This window comes from Martes martes, assembly GCF_963455335.1.
Source record: "Martes martes genome assembly, chromosome: 10".
NCBI lineage: Eukaryota > Metazoa > Chordata > Mammalia > Carnivora > Mustelidae > Martes > Martes martes.
Genome location: NC_137898.1, coordinates 16464997 through 16480756, shown reverse-complemented (window position 1 = coordinate 16480756; position 15760 = coordinate 16464997). Strand labels below are relative to the sequence as shown.

Below are 15760 nucleotides of genomic sequence, written 5' to 3'. Positions count from 1 at the left end.
CCCTTAATGATCCAACCTTGTTGGTACAAATGAATACTCAAGAGGAGAACAATACCTAATATTTATAAGGCCAGACCTTTGGGGCTGTTTATTTGGAGCTGAACCTGTGAGGATCACCTGACTCTCATGTTTTGTCCTCACCTATGCCCCTCAGCTCCATCTGGAGCTTCATGCTATGCTCCTCAAGCACCTGGAGCATGGACTTCTCCAGCAGCACAGAGAAACTTTGTCTTTAGTGGGCACCATTGTGCTCTGCACTTGGCTGCTAAAGCAGATTTCCAGGGTATAGTTCATACGGCACCATTTTGCAGATTAGAAAGTTTTCCTTTTCTTATGCCACATGCTATCTATTTCTCAATAATAAATATTTGAAGAGTTATTCTGTATGACTGATACAAATTGAGTTATCATGGAGCACTGGGTATGGTGCCTAAACAATGTATCTTGGAACACTGAAAAAATAAAATAGAAAAACAAAGTTATCAAATACAGTGTTGATCATTTCAAATTTTACTCATAATTGAAATTGAAAGTCATTGTTCTGGAGTAGTTTTTAATACAATATTTATACATCTTCAGTTCATGTGAAATAAATTTTTAGTAATAGTTCCTGTATTGCCTTTTAGTCCATGTGAATGATCACAAGATTTAATATCTGTTTTTAACAACTTTTTTGAGATATACTCCATATAATATACAATTCAGGTATTCAAAATAAATAATTTACAGGATTTTTATATATAAAGTCTGTGAAAAAATCAACACTAGCTAATTTCATAACATCTTTGCCACCCTAAAAACAATTACATAACCATCCATAGGCACTCTCACCTCTCCATCAACATCACCAGCAGTGCTGGGCAAATATTAATCTACTTTTTTTTTTTTTCCCCTAAGAAAGAGCTTACATATGTATGAACTGTGGGGAGAGGTGCCTTGGCCTCAATCCCAAATTCCTTGGCCTCAATCCCAAATTCCTGAGATCATGACCTGAGTCCAAGTCAAGAGTCACAGGCTGACGAACTAAGCTACCATGGGGCCGCATCATCTACTTTCTTTCACTATACATTAACTTTTCTAGACATCTCATATGAATGTAATTCCACAGTCTGATATATATGATAACCCATTTCTTTCATTTAGCATAAAACTCTTGGCATAATTTCATGCACATTGTGACAAGTATCAGTATATCATTTCTTTATGCTGATGATTAAAATTCCATTTTATGAATATATAACTTACCCATTCATCAGTTGATAGACATGTAGATTATTTCCCTACTTCAGCTCTTATAAATAATGATGCTGTGAGATTTGGTGTACAAGTTCTTGTGTGCATATATATTTTATTTCTGTTGGGTAGATGCTAAAGATAAGAATTGGTAGATCATTGTTATTATATGTTTAACCTTTTGAGGAGCTGCCACATTGTTTCCCAAAGGGGGTGTGCCATTTCACATTACCACCAGCAATTTATGAGAACTCCAATTTTTCCACCTCTTCACTGAAACTTGTATTGTCTGTCTTTTTTGGTTCTAGACATCCTGGTGGGTGGAAATTGGTATCTCATTATGGCCAAGGTTTGCATTTTCTGTTACCTAATAGTGTTCAACATCTTCTCATTTTTTTTTCCATTTGTATATATTTGTGGAGATAGGTTTATTCAGATATTTTGTCAACTTTTAAGTTGGGTTACTGTCTTTTTATTATTACGTGATAGATGTTTTTTATGAAGTCTGAAATCAAGTTCCTTATCAGATACATGATTTGCAATCATTTTCTCCCAATCTCTGGATGGGATTTTCATTTTGTTGACATAATTTTCTGTACAAAAATTTTTCATTTTGATGAAGTCTAAGGCTGTTGTTCAAAGTCACTATGGTGTCCAAATTTCCAATAAAATATTTGGACATCTTCCACTCTCGAGACTGAAATTCTTAATGACGATCACTGTTCAGGTTTTTTTTTTTCTCTGTTAATGGTCACTACATTTTATAGGCACTTTGGGGGAAAGTAACTTTGAGATATTAGTAAGGCTTTATTTTTTGTTTTTGATTTTTTTTTGTTTTTGGTAATACAATTCGTTTTCTGAGGTAAATTATACATACAATGAAATACAGACTTTTTAAGCATATGGCTTGATGAGTTTTGATAAATGCATTTTTAAGACTTTATTTATTTATTTTTCTCAATGAGAGTACAATCAGGGAGAGTGACAGACCGAGGGAGAAGCAGGCTCCCCACTGAGCAGAGACCCTAATGTGGAACTCTATCCCAGGACCCTGGGATCATGAGCTGAACTGAAGGCAGAGGCTTAAATAATTGACTCAGCCCCCACCCCAGGTGTCCCAAGTTTAGTGAATGTATATAATCACATACCATTAACAAATTCAAGATCTAGAATACTTTCACCCAGACATTTCTGTCATGCTCCTTTTTCACTTAATTCCCTCCAATGCAACAATTGGCCTGATTTGTATCACTGTGTGGTAGTGTTGTCTATTCTTTAACTTCATGTAATTCTAATCACAGCATTTACTCATAGTGCATGGTATCTTTGTTCTAGAATTTAACATATTGACATGTATATCATGGGTCCACCACTTTTCTTTGCTGAAGATTATTCCATCTATCCTGTCAGATTCTGCCGAGCAAGTGCAGTGTATTCAAATTTAATGTAATTGTTAAATGTCGGGGAATATTTCATCTTACTGTAGCTGACTTTTTTGTTCCTCTATAACTTATTTTAATTCTTTTATTTATTCTTCTGAGCTAATTGAGTAGATGATTTTTTGAATGTTCTATTTTCTCTTCTTATTAACATATTTTCTTAATAATTGACTCTATTTTTAGAGCAGTTTCAGGTTCACAGGAAAATTGAGCAGAAGCTATGGAGATTTCCTTCATCTCTTCTGTGAAAACATAGGCAGAGGGACAAAATAGTAATTTTTCCAAAGACATACAAATATCCGGGAGGTACAGCAAAGGGTGCTCAACAACACTCATCATCAGGAAAATGCAAATCAAAATCAATGAGATACCACTTTATTTCTGTTGGAATGACTATTATCAAAAAGACAAGAGATAAAAAAAAAATTGGTGAGGATGTGGCGTGAAGGGATCCCATGTATACTACTGATGGGCATATAAATTGATATAGTCATTATGGAGAAGAGTATAGATGTTCCTCAAAAAATTGACAGTAGAACTACCATCCATCATTCCTGTTGTAAGATATATATCCAAAGGATCTGAAATCATGATCATGAAGGGCTCTACATTCCTAGGTTCATGACATCATTATTCACAGTAGCCAGCCTATGAAGAAAACCTCATCCCTGACTGTCAGATTAACAGAGAAAATGTGAGATCTTTATTATTCAGACATTAAAAACAGGAAAACTCTGTCAGCAATAAAAAATTGGAGCTGGATGGAGCTGGAGGACTTGAAATTAAGTGAAACAAGAAAGTCACAGAAATAGAGATACTGTATGATCTCACATCTATGTAAAAATGATACAATTCAATTCACAGAAGTAGAGAGTAAAATGACTGTAATATGTTTCAGGTGTACAATTCAGAGATTCAACAGTTACAGACCACACCAAGTGCTCATGACAACATGTGTATTCCTTAAACCCCATCACCTATTTAACACATCTTTCTAGCCCCCTCCCTCTAGTAACCATCTGTTTGTTTTCTGTAGTTAAGAACCCATTTCTTGATTTGTCCCCCTCTGTGTTTTTCCCTGTACACATTTCTTTAAATAAATAAAATTTAAACAGAAAGTTAAAAAAATTCCACATGAATGAAATCGTATGGCATTTGTCTTTCACTGACTGACTTCTTTTGCTTAGCCTCATATTCTCTAGCTCAGACCTTGTCATTGCAAAGGGCAAGACCTCATTTTTTTTGATGGCTGAATAATATCCCATCACATATATATAATGGGACAGTAGTTTATATATCACATCTTTATCCATACATCATTCAATGAAAATGGAAACTTGAGCTGTGTCCATAGTTCTGCTATTGTAGATAATGCCGTTATAAACATCAGGGGGCATGGATAACTTTGAATTAACATTTTGTACTGTCTGAAATCAATGAATTTTAAAAATTCATGATATAACCCTGGAATGCACATATTCAAATCATGTGTGCTAATCTGTTCTGTTCACTATGAACACCAAAATTCTCTTCATCATTCTAACCTGTCAATCCACACTACCCTTTACTAGGAAAGCACAAACAGAGAAACAAAGTGGCTTCCTGCTACAGAAGCAGGTTCACTCTAACTCCATTAACTAGAGACATTCAAGTGTGTATTTCTGAATGCCTTTGGTGACTCCTTTTATTCCACAGATAAAACATAGCAGTAAATGAAATAATGTGCTTTTTCCCCTCCTTCAAATTGGGTTCTACTTTTCTGTACTACCATTGCAGAAAATATGTTTTATCTCTGTTGCATTTTAAATGCATATTTAGTCTTCACAATAGTTTTACTTCTTTCTGCCTTAGAGTTGCAGCATTCTCTTGTTGTAGTTCCCATATTCCAATCATATAAATTAGCTGAATGTTTCCAGGCTTTTGTAATACTACATTTAAAAAATTCCATCCATAATGCTTCAATTATCCTGATAGTCAAAGGAAACAATAAGAGAAATCATTTATGAAATAAATGACATGTAGTTCTTACAATCTTTTTGGGATTTGGTTCACTCATGTGGAACTTATTAAGATAAACTAATGGTATAATGAAAAAATTTCTAAACACACAAAGTTCAGTAAAAAGTAAGGAAATCAGGTGCATTGTAATAGAGCATGTTGGACAAGTGAGGATAAACCCTGTTATATTTGGTATCTGTACAGATTAAAGAATCAACCAAAACCCTCAATTCATCTCTTGCTTTCTGAGGTAGTTGTGATAGGCCATAGGTTTCTCATGGCGTTTTCACTTCCGCATTCCAGTGTGTAGATGAATGGGTTGAGAAAGGGGTCCCAATAGTACAAAATACAGCCACAATCTTGTCCATGGGGAAAGTGGTTGTGGGGCATGTGTATATGAATATACATGGACCAAAGAATAAGATAACTACTATGATGTGAGAAGTGCAAGTCGAGAGAGCTTTTTCCTTTCCTTCTCCCCTGTGATTTCTCAAGGAATGCAAGATGACAATATATGAGATCATCAGAATCACAAAACTGCTTGAGCAAATGGCCCCACTGTTAGACACCAACAGTAGGTAGATCATATGGGTGTCCATGCAAGCAAGTTTCCGCAAGGGTTACAGATCACAGCGGTAATGATCAATCAAATTGGGTCCACAGAAAGGCAGTCTCAAGGCCAGGATAATCTGGGCTATAGAATGGATAAAAGACCCTATCCATGCAAGAATAATAAGGACGGTGCAGACCTGTCGTCTCATGATGGTTGGGTAATGTAAGGGCTTACAGATGGCCACATAATGATCAGCAGCCATGAAGATGAGCACAAAGACCTCCATGGAGCCAAATAAATGTATTGCAAAGACTTGAGTCATGCACTCATTGTACGTTATGATTTTTTTTTTTTTTTTGCGGAGAGTGAATCCACAATTAGTCTGGGGGCTGTGGATGTCAAGAAACAGGAATCAGCAAGGAACAAATGAAATAGGAAAAAGTACATGGGGCTCCCAAGTGTCTGGCTGAACTTGATGGTCACAATAATCAGCAAATTCAGTACCATGGTTCCCACATAAAAATGAAGAAGATTACAAATATAATTTTCTGTCTCATGGGATTTGGGGTCAATCCTAACAGAATGAACTCAGTTACACTGTTATTTTGTTGCATTATTTCAGGCACAGTGGAGAAATGGAAGGTTAGAAATAATCTACACATATAAAGTATTATGAAATGACTACTCTATGTGGAGATCAAATCCATGTGATCATGGAAGTGTTAATTATCGGTGTGGAATCCCTTACCTTCTGTGTTGTTTTCTTCTGAATAAGGTGGGAATCATAATATTTATTCACAATCTATTCACCTGAGTACTTATGGAAACAATGAAATACATCAATAATAAAAGAGTATGTGATTTTTTCAGGCATAATAAACATTAATTTAGGGGATTGGAATGAGATGGTATCTTTCTGAAGTGGAGGTCTTTCTTTAGTTTACAGCAAGGACCTATTAGGACAGGATGTTGCCAAATGGAGAAAACTCATGCATGATTAACATAATGTTCTTTCATACTATTTGAGGCTGATAGTTCAGTTCTGAAGTACCTTCTAGTAAGTATTCTGAGCAATGAAAGAATGATGTAGAAACTTTTGATGGTGTTTTCCATAAGGACATCTAAATGATATTTAGAGATGAGAGAGAGAGAGAGAGAGAGAACAAGAGAGAAACAAACAATATTTTAGCTGTGAACATTCAGTCATTTGGTCCAGTCCATCATGAAATTTATTTTAATGTCTCAGCTTGACTGTTTATTTCCTGTACTATAACTCAGAATAATTTCTAGTTATTTAGAATTTTAAATTCAGTTTCTATCATAAACCTTTTACATTTTTTATTTTGTATTATGTTGTCCAAAATTAAATTCTTTACTTCATTCATATTTTAATGGGTCTTTTAGCATATATTTTTTTAAGACACAAAGAGTGACTGAGACTAAAATGAAGGATAAAGAACATTTGGCATGAATCAAAATAGTTTTTTTTTTTTAATTACATGTTATTTTTACTACCAGAGATTTAGAGAATGAGCTAAGAAAGCTTCAAGTCATAGCTGAATCTTTTCAATAGAATTCCTGGAATCTATTTTCTGGAGTATCCCATAACCTGGCTTCAGTAAGAGGAGATAGAAACAAGAAGGGAACTAATATTTATTTATATATACTAAACATCGGAATAAACTTTCACCATCCTATTTACATATATTTTCCAAATGGTACCACAATACAATGCTTACGTGCCAAGGCATTTAAGTATATTTACATCACGTATTACAGAGAAAAGCAAAATTTTGTCAAATGTAAATGGATTTCAGAGATCAATCTTTTAAAACACAATGAATAGGGTGCCTGAATATCTCAGTTATTTGTGTCCCACTCTTGATTTCCACTCAGGTTGTGATCTCAGGGTTGAGTATTTGAATCCACCACTGGGCTCCATGCTGGGCATGGAAGCAGCTTAAGATTTTACCTCACCCTCTCCCTCTGCTTCTGTCCCTGTTCAGGATCTCTCTTTCTCTCTAAATAAATTGACACATCTTAAAAAGAAATGAAAATGAAAATGGACCAAAGAGCTGATTCCAAAAGAATATTTCCTTATTAAATATAGTTTGGCAAGATTATCAATTTCATTCGTAGACAAATGCATTCGATTTAAATTCCAATTCTATATCCTTCCACCTATCATATTAATAAAGTGGCCTTTTTGATACATGTATTTTTAACAAACACAGATAAAAATGATGTAGGAAACAATTGATCCCACCCATTCTTGGTACGAGTTTAAGAGGATGCAATCTCTCAGGGAGTGATTTTCAGCATTGATACTTCAATGTCATGTAGACACAGGTCTAGCGTTTCCATTTACTGCAAGTAATCTCACTCAGAGGCACAAAGATCATCATAGCAGTCCTTTCCATGTTGGCAAAAGGTCAGAGACCACAACAATGCTCATAAGAAGGAAGCTTAATGAATTAGGGATGGTATTTTATGTGATCATAAAAAAAAGGAAGTGGATATATATGCAATGCTTTCTAAAATATGCTGAAAAGTGATAGAATTCTGAACTGTATGCTGAGGATGGCAATATTTTGATTATGTACAGAATAATATATATTACACACATACACACACACACACACACACACACACATTGACTCATATCCATTAGTTTTATTTAAGGGAGCATGGGGATAGCATAATATTTGTGTCCTCAGGGTATGGAAATTGCATTCTTGGAATCAAAGTTAGGTGGATTACTTACCTTTTTAAAATATCCCCTTTGGTTGTTGAAAATACCTCATAACAGTGCTTGCATTAAAAATAAAGCTTTTAATGTGAATCATCCTGATGGCTAGTGATGATGAACATTTTTCCATGTGTCTGGTAGCCATTTGTATGTCTTTATTGGAGAAGTGTCTGTTCATATCTTCTGCCCATTTTTTGATATGATTATCTGTTTTGTTATGTGTTGACTTTGAGGAGTTCTTTATAGATCCTGGATATCGACCTTTTTGTCTGTACTGTCATTTGCAAATATCTTCTCCCATTCTGTGGGTTGCCTCTTTGTTTTGTTTGACAGATGCAGTGAAAAGAAGGGCCATCTGTACCCCAATGTTTATAGCAACAATGACCACGGTCGCCAAACTGTGGAAAGAACCAAGATGCCCTTCAATGGATGAATGGATAAGGAAGATGTGGTCCATATACACTATAGAGTATTATGCCTCCATCAGAAAGGATGAATACCCAACTTTTGTAGCAACATGGATGGGACTGGAAGACATTATGCTGAGTGAAATAAGTCAAGCAGAGAGAGACAGTTATCAGATGGTTTCACTTATTTGTGGAGCATAACAAATAACATGGAGGACATGGGGAGATGGAGAGAAGGGAGTTGAGGGAAATTGGAAGGGGAGGTGAACCATGAGAGACTATGGACTCTGAAAAACAACCTGAGGGTTTTGAAGGGGCGGGGGATGGAAGATTGGGGGAGCCAGGTGGTGGGTATTAAGGAGGGCACGTATTGCATGGAGCACTGGGTGTGGTGCAAAAACAATGAATACTGTTACGTTGAAAACAAACAAACAAAAAAAAAACAAAAAAAAAAAGAAAAAAGAAAAAAAGAAAAAAAAAAAGATATCACATCACACATGTCAGAATGGCTAAAATCAACAATACAACAAATAAGGCCTGTTGGCAAGGGTGTGGAGAAAGGGCAACACTCTCCCACTGTCAGTGGGAAAGCAAAGTGATGGAGCCACTATAGAAAGCATAGGGAGTTTCCTTAAAAAGTTAAAAATAGAACTACCCTAAAACCCTGCATTTGTACATATATTTTTTTAATTTATTTTCAAGTCTTATGTACAACATAAAAATAGTAGTTCTGTGTTTCTTAGTACTAACCTGAAGTGTGGTTATATGTTCTAGATATAGGTTTTTTTGTTATATATATGGTTTAAACAAAATATTAAATATAAAGCATATATTTATGTATAATTTATATGTGAAATTGAATATGTAAGTTTTTTTCAAAGATTTTATTTATTTATTTCACAGACAGAAATCACAAGTAGGCAGAGAGGCAGGCAGAGAGAGAGAGGGAAGCAGGTTCCCTGCTGAGCAGAGAGCCCAATGTGGGGCTCGATCCCAGGACCCTGGGATCATGACCTGAGTCGAAGGCAGCGGCTTTAACCCACTGAGCCACGCAGGCGCCCCTATGTAAGTTTTATATAATATAAAATGCTTAAACATCTGTTGAAGGACATGTTGGCTCTTTACACAGTTCAATGATTGTGGCTATTACTACTATGAACATTGGGGTACATAGGGCCCTTCTTTTCACTACATCTATAGAGAAATTGCAGGGTCATTGGTATGGTGCATAAACAATGAATCTTGGAACACTGAAAAAAATAAAATAAAATTGAGATTAAAAAAAAAAATGCTTGTACATAAGTGTGTGTGACTATACATATATAGCTTTTTATCCTAGTCTGTGTATTGCCTTTTCATTTTTATTTTTATTTTTTTATTATTTTTAAAGATTTTATTTATTTATTTGACACAGAGAGAAAGATCACAAGTAGGCAGAGAGGTAGGCAGAGAGAGAGGGGGAAGCAGGCTCCTGCTGAGCAGGGAGCCCGATGCGGGACTCGATCCCAGACCCTGGGATCATGACCTGAGCAGAAGGCAGCTGCCCAACCAACAGAGCTACCCAAACGTCCCGTCTTTTCATTTTTAAAAAGATGACATCCAATGAGCAAAAGAGTTATTTCCAGGATGTCTTTCAACCTGTTAAAATCTTAAATTTGTCTTTATTTGCTAAATTTAAAAAACAATCAATTGTTGTATTTAGGACCAAACATGAATCCAAAACATATCTGTAAAAGAAGTAATTGTTTTATGATTGATATCTTGTTCATGGGATTAATGTTAAATATATATAAAGATGATAAATTTTTAATGTAGTAGATATATTAATTGTCTATTTGGGGTTCTTTCTCTATTGAATTTTATTTCTTCTACTCTTTTGAAAGTTCCATTTGATCGGAAAAGTGTTGATTCAATAGTGCCATTGAAGTTCACTACTTTTCTTTTTAATTAAATCTTTATTGATCTCTGGAGAAATTGTTGGGAAATTGACTTCTAGTTTATACCTGGGAGAAATTGTAATGCATGCTTCCATGCTTCTACTTTTTGACTGTAAGCCACTGATAATGATCTTGACCACTAACATCCTTTGTTATTCCTCCACTATTCCTACCTTTCCCCTTTTCCTCCTTTTTGCTTTTTTTTTTCCTTTACCCTTTCTATTTTCATCAAATCTCCTTCTTCATTTTTCCTACAATGTCAAAATGTCAGACTCTTACTCATTTCTATTCCTAGAGGAACTTATAAGTTGCATACCCATGGCTAGTTTCACTGCTTACATAGCTGATTTCTTGATCTCACTGAACCTTTTAAGAGAGACTATGTGTTCCTTTTCCAAATAGCCATAAATGAGGGAAATTAGCCATTGACTTACTTTTCCCACTGGCTAAAGCTCAACCCCAGAGTGGGCCATTTGCACTGCCATCTCCCCATGTCACTGGACACTTCCTGAAGTCATACGGAAAAAAAAAAAAAAAAAAACAGAATCAAAATTTGCATCAGGAGCATTTAAAGCAGAAAGCAAGCTTGATGGGAAGTCTGCAGGACATATTAGGTTCTAATCATGTCACACAGTATCTACTACTTCAGCAGCAACAGGGAGTATCTGTGGGTAGGATTTCAGAAGTGGCCCCATGAATGTGAGCCAAAGTCTTGGCAAATAAGGCCCATGAGTACCCTAAAGATGGAGAATACTTTCCATAACTCTGTTCATCTATGGTCTCGTAGTATCATGATGAGATGCAGGGCATTTCTAAGGCATCTATGCCTACCACCAGAAGGGAGGAATGTGGGTGCCACATTGTTACCTGGGTTTCATGTTTGATTTTCCTCACATTTAGCTATTGGCTCTAGTTGCTTGACTGGTCAGGTGACATTCACCTGCACCCCATGGGTATTTGACTCTTTCCTGCTTTGCCTTGTCAGTGAGATATATTCCACATACTATACCATTCATGTATTTAAAGTGTAGAGTTTAATGGTTTTTAGTATGGAAGAGTGGGAAACAATGGACACTATCTAATTTTACAACACCTTTACAACTCTAAAGAGAAACTCCATACTCATTATAGTCACTTATCATTCCTCTACATCACCATCATAAGGGGTCTTAGACAAGTACTAATCTACTTTTGTTTTAAAGAAAGAGAAAGAGAGCTCCCATTTGCAGCACTGGGGGACGGGTAGAGGGAGAAAGAGAATATCTTAAGCTGACTCCACACTGAATAAAAAACACAACTGGGCTTGATCCCATGACCATGAGATCATGACCTGGGCAGAAATCAAGAGTTGGTGGCTGAACAGACTGAGCCACCAAGGGGTCCCCTAATCTCCTTTGCTTTATTATACATTAGCTTTTCTAGACATTTCATATAAAAGGAATTATATGGTAAGTTTTATTTTTTAACCTGTTTCTTTCATTTATGATAATGTTCTTAGCATAAGTTTTATTCACATTGTAGAAGAATAACACTCCAGTTTATGAATATATAATTTACACATGCATCAGTTGATTGGTATGCAGATTGTTCTGCCATTTTAGCTACTATGAATACTGATGCAATGAACAATCGTGTACAAGTTTTTTGTGCATATGTATTTAATTTCCCTTAGGCAGATGCCTAAGATTAATTAGAATTGCTAGGTCATTGTTATTATATGCTTAATCTTTTTAGGAGCTGACACATTGTTTTCCAAAGCAGTTGCACCATTTCCCGTTACTATAAGCAATTTATGAGAACTCCAATATCTCTACCACCTCAATAAAACTTGTTACTCTTTTTTTTTTTAAATTTTTTTCTAGACATCCTAGTGGTGGAAAGTGGTAACTTATTACGGCTGAGGTTTGCACTTCCTATTACCTAAAGGGGTTCATTTTCTTTTGGCCATTTAAATATATTTTTTAAAGATTTTATTTATTCATTTGACAGACAGAGATCACAAGTAGGCAGAGAGGCAGGCAGAGAGAGAGGGGGAAGCAGGCTCCCCACTGAGCAGAGGGCCCAATGTGGGGCTCGATCACAGGACCCTGGGATCATGACCCGAGCAGAAGGCAGAGGCTTTAACCCACTGAGCCACCCAGGCGCCCTTTGGCCATTTGAATATTTTTGTAGACATGTGTTTACTCAGCTATTTGGCCAGTTTTTAAGTTGGGTTGTTGCCTTTTTATTATTAAGTGGTATTAACAAGTTCTTTCTGAAATCTGCAAACAAGTTCCTTATCTTTTTTTTTTTTTAAAGATTTTTATTTATTTATTTGACAGGTCACAAGTGGGCAGGGAGGCAGGCAAAGAGAGAGAGAGGAGGAAGCAGGCCCCCCGCTGAGCAGAGAGCCCAATGCGGGGCTTGATTCCAGGACCCTGGGATCATGACCTGAGCCGAAGGCAGAGGCTTTTACCCACTGAGCCACCCAGGCGCCCCAAACAAGTTCCTTATCTTAAACACGGTTTGCAAGTATTCTCTCTCAGTTTGTGGGTTGGCTTTACACTTTGTTGATGACATAAGAAACGTTTTTCACTTTTGTGAAATCTAAGGCCACCATTCAGAGTAACTATGATATACTAATTTTCAACAAAATATTTGTAATGTTCCACTCATGGGAGTGAAATTCTTAAAGACAGTCACTGTTTGGCTTTCCCACTCCTGAACCCCCACAAATGATCACTAATTTGAAAAGCATTTCTTTTTTGGGAGGGGTGTTTAGATATATTGGTAAGGTTTTGTTTTGTTTTGTTTTGATTTAGTAATACAATTCTTTTTCTGAAATAAATTTAACACATAATGAAATGCAGACCTTTTAAGTATATGGTTTGTTGAGTTTTTATAAATGTATATACTCACATAGCCATTAAGAAATTCAAGAACTAAAATACTTTCATCAACCCAGAAAGTTCTGTCATGCTCCTTTTCAGTAAATTCCCTCCGATGCAACTATTGTCCTGATTTGTATCACTCTGTTTTAGTATTGTCTATTCTATAACTTCATGCACATTGAATCACAGCATTTACTTATAGTGCATGGTTTCTTTGTTCTGCGATGTATCATATTGATGTATGTATCAGTCTTTTACTTTTCTTGCTGAAGATTATTCTGTCTGTTCTGTCAACTTCTGCCTTTCAAGTACATTGTATTGGCATTTAATGTAATTATTAGATATTTGGGAGTCAGTTCATATTATTAAAGTTTCTTTTTTTCTCCCCTTTGTAAGCTATTTTCCTTCTTTTCTATATTCTTCTGAGTAGATGATTTTTGTCTAATATTCAATTTTCTCTTCTTCTTAACATCTTTTTAAATAATGGACTCTTTGTTAGAGCAGTTTCAGGCTCACAGGAAAATGGAGCAGAAGCTATGGCAATTTCCTTCATCTCCTCTGATTAAAAAATGAGCAGAGGGACCAAGCAGATATTTTTCAGAGACTTACAAATGGTGAACAGGTGCCCCAAAGGGTGCTCAACAGCACTCATCATCAGGGAAATGCAAATCAAAATCATAATGAATTATCACATCACCTTTGTTGGACTGTCATTGAGAAGATAAGAGATACAAAATATTGGTGAGGATGAGAAATCAAGGGATCCCATGTACACTACTGATGGGCATATACATTGGTGCAGTCATTAAAGAGAATATATTGGTTCTTCAAAAAATTGAAATTAAAACTGCTATCCATCAATCCTAATGTTGGGTATATATCTAAAGGATCTGAAATCATGATTGTGAAGGGCTATCTGCCTTCCTGAGTTCAATGCATCATTACTCACCGAAGCCAAGGTATAGATACAACTTCATTCCTAACTGATGAATCAAGAGAGAAAATGTGAGATCTTTATTATTCAGACATTAAAAAGAGGAAAATTCCACCATTTGCAGTAACAAATTGGAGCTGGATGGCACTGGGTCTTGATGTTAAGTGAAACAAGAAAGACACAGAAAGAGAAATACTGCATGATCTCAATTATATGTGGAAATGGTATAGTTCAAATCACAGAAACAGAGAGTACAGTGGTGGTTACCAGGGGCCAGAGACTGAGAAAAAGGGATAGATGTTGCTGAAAGTGTGCAATGTTTCAGTTATGTAGAATAAATAAGTTCTAGAAATCTAATATATAGCATGGTCATTATTGCTAACAAGACCATAATGAATACTTGAAATTGCAACCAGGATAGATTTAAATAAAACTTTTTACACACACACATACACGCACATATACACTAGTAAAAATATAGAGAAGATAGATGTGTTAATTACTTAGATTGTGGTGATATTTTCATATTACATGTACATCAAACATCAATTTGTATAACTTAATATATATACATATACATATATATATATATACATATATATATATAATTTTTGTACACCAACATGCCAACTTTGGACACTAGTGCAGTCATTAACTTCATAATAACCCAGAAATCAAAAAGTAGTGAGAACATTGAAAACATGATACTTCCATGAATTTATTTTAAAATAACTTTGACAAGAGGAAACTATTGACATTAGAAAGGTTTCTCCAGGTAAATAATGGGCAACAGCATTAAAAATAAAACAGAACCCTGTAACAGTTACTAAGGATGTGGTAAACTTGAGTACACTTAAAGTAATGAATTTTATTTCTTACTTATTTTTATGTGTTTTTCTTTTATTACAGTTAGTTAACATACAGTGTAGTATGATTTCCAGGTGTACAATTTAGAGATTCAACACTTACATACCATACCAAGTGCTCATCACATGTCCACTCCTTAATCCCCATCACCTATTTAACCCCTCCTTCTAGACTCCTCCCCTCTGGTAACAATCTGGTTGTTTTGTATAGTTAAGAACCCATTTCTTGATTTGCCCACCTCTCTCTGTTTTTCCCTAAACTCATTGTTTTCTTAAATTCCACACTAGTGAAATCATGTGGTAGTTCTCTTTTATTGACTGACTTGATTAGCTTAGCCTAATAGTCTCTAGCTCAAACCTTGTCATTGCAAATGGCATGATCTCATTCTTTTTAATGGCTGAATGATATATACCCCATGTCTTTTCCATTCATCATTCATTGGAAACTTGGGCTGTGTCCATAGTTTTGCTATTGTAGATAATGCTGGTATAAACATCAGGGGCATGTACACCTTTGAATTAACACTCTTGTACTCTCTGAAATCAATGAGTTAAAAATTCATGACAATATTTCTGGAATGCACATATTCAAGGCATGGTTGCTAATCTGCTCTCTTAACTATGAACACCAAAATTCTACTGGCAATTCTACCTTGTCAATCCACATTAACACTTTACTCGGAAAGGACAAACGGAGAGACAAAGTGGCTTCCTGCAGCAAAAGCAGGTTCACTCCAACTCCATTAACTAGAAACATTCAAGTGAATATTTCTG

The 15760-nt window shown here is 35.6% G+C and overlaps 1 pseudogene across 1 annotated transcript; it reads right to left on the bottom strand.

The window, feature by feature from the left end:
• Window positions 1–4901: 4901 nt before the first annotated feature.
• On the bottom strand, window positions 4902–5837 carry LOC308351575 (olfactory receptor 4C11-like; annotated as a pseudogene). The gene has a single exon. The product of its transcript is annotated as an olfactory receptor 4C11-like (transcript).
• Between the last annotated feature and the right edge of the window lie 9923 nt (window positions 5838–15760).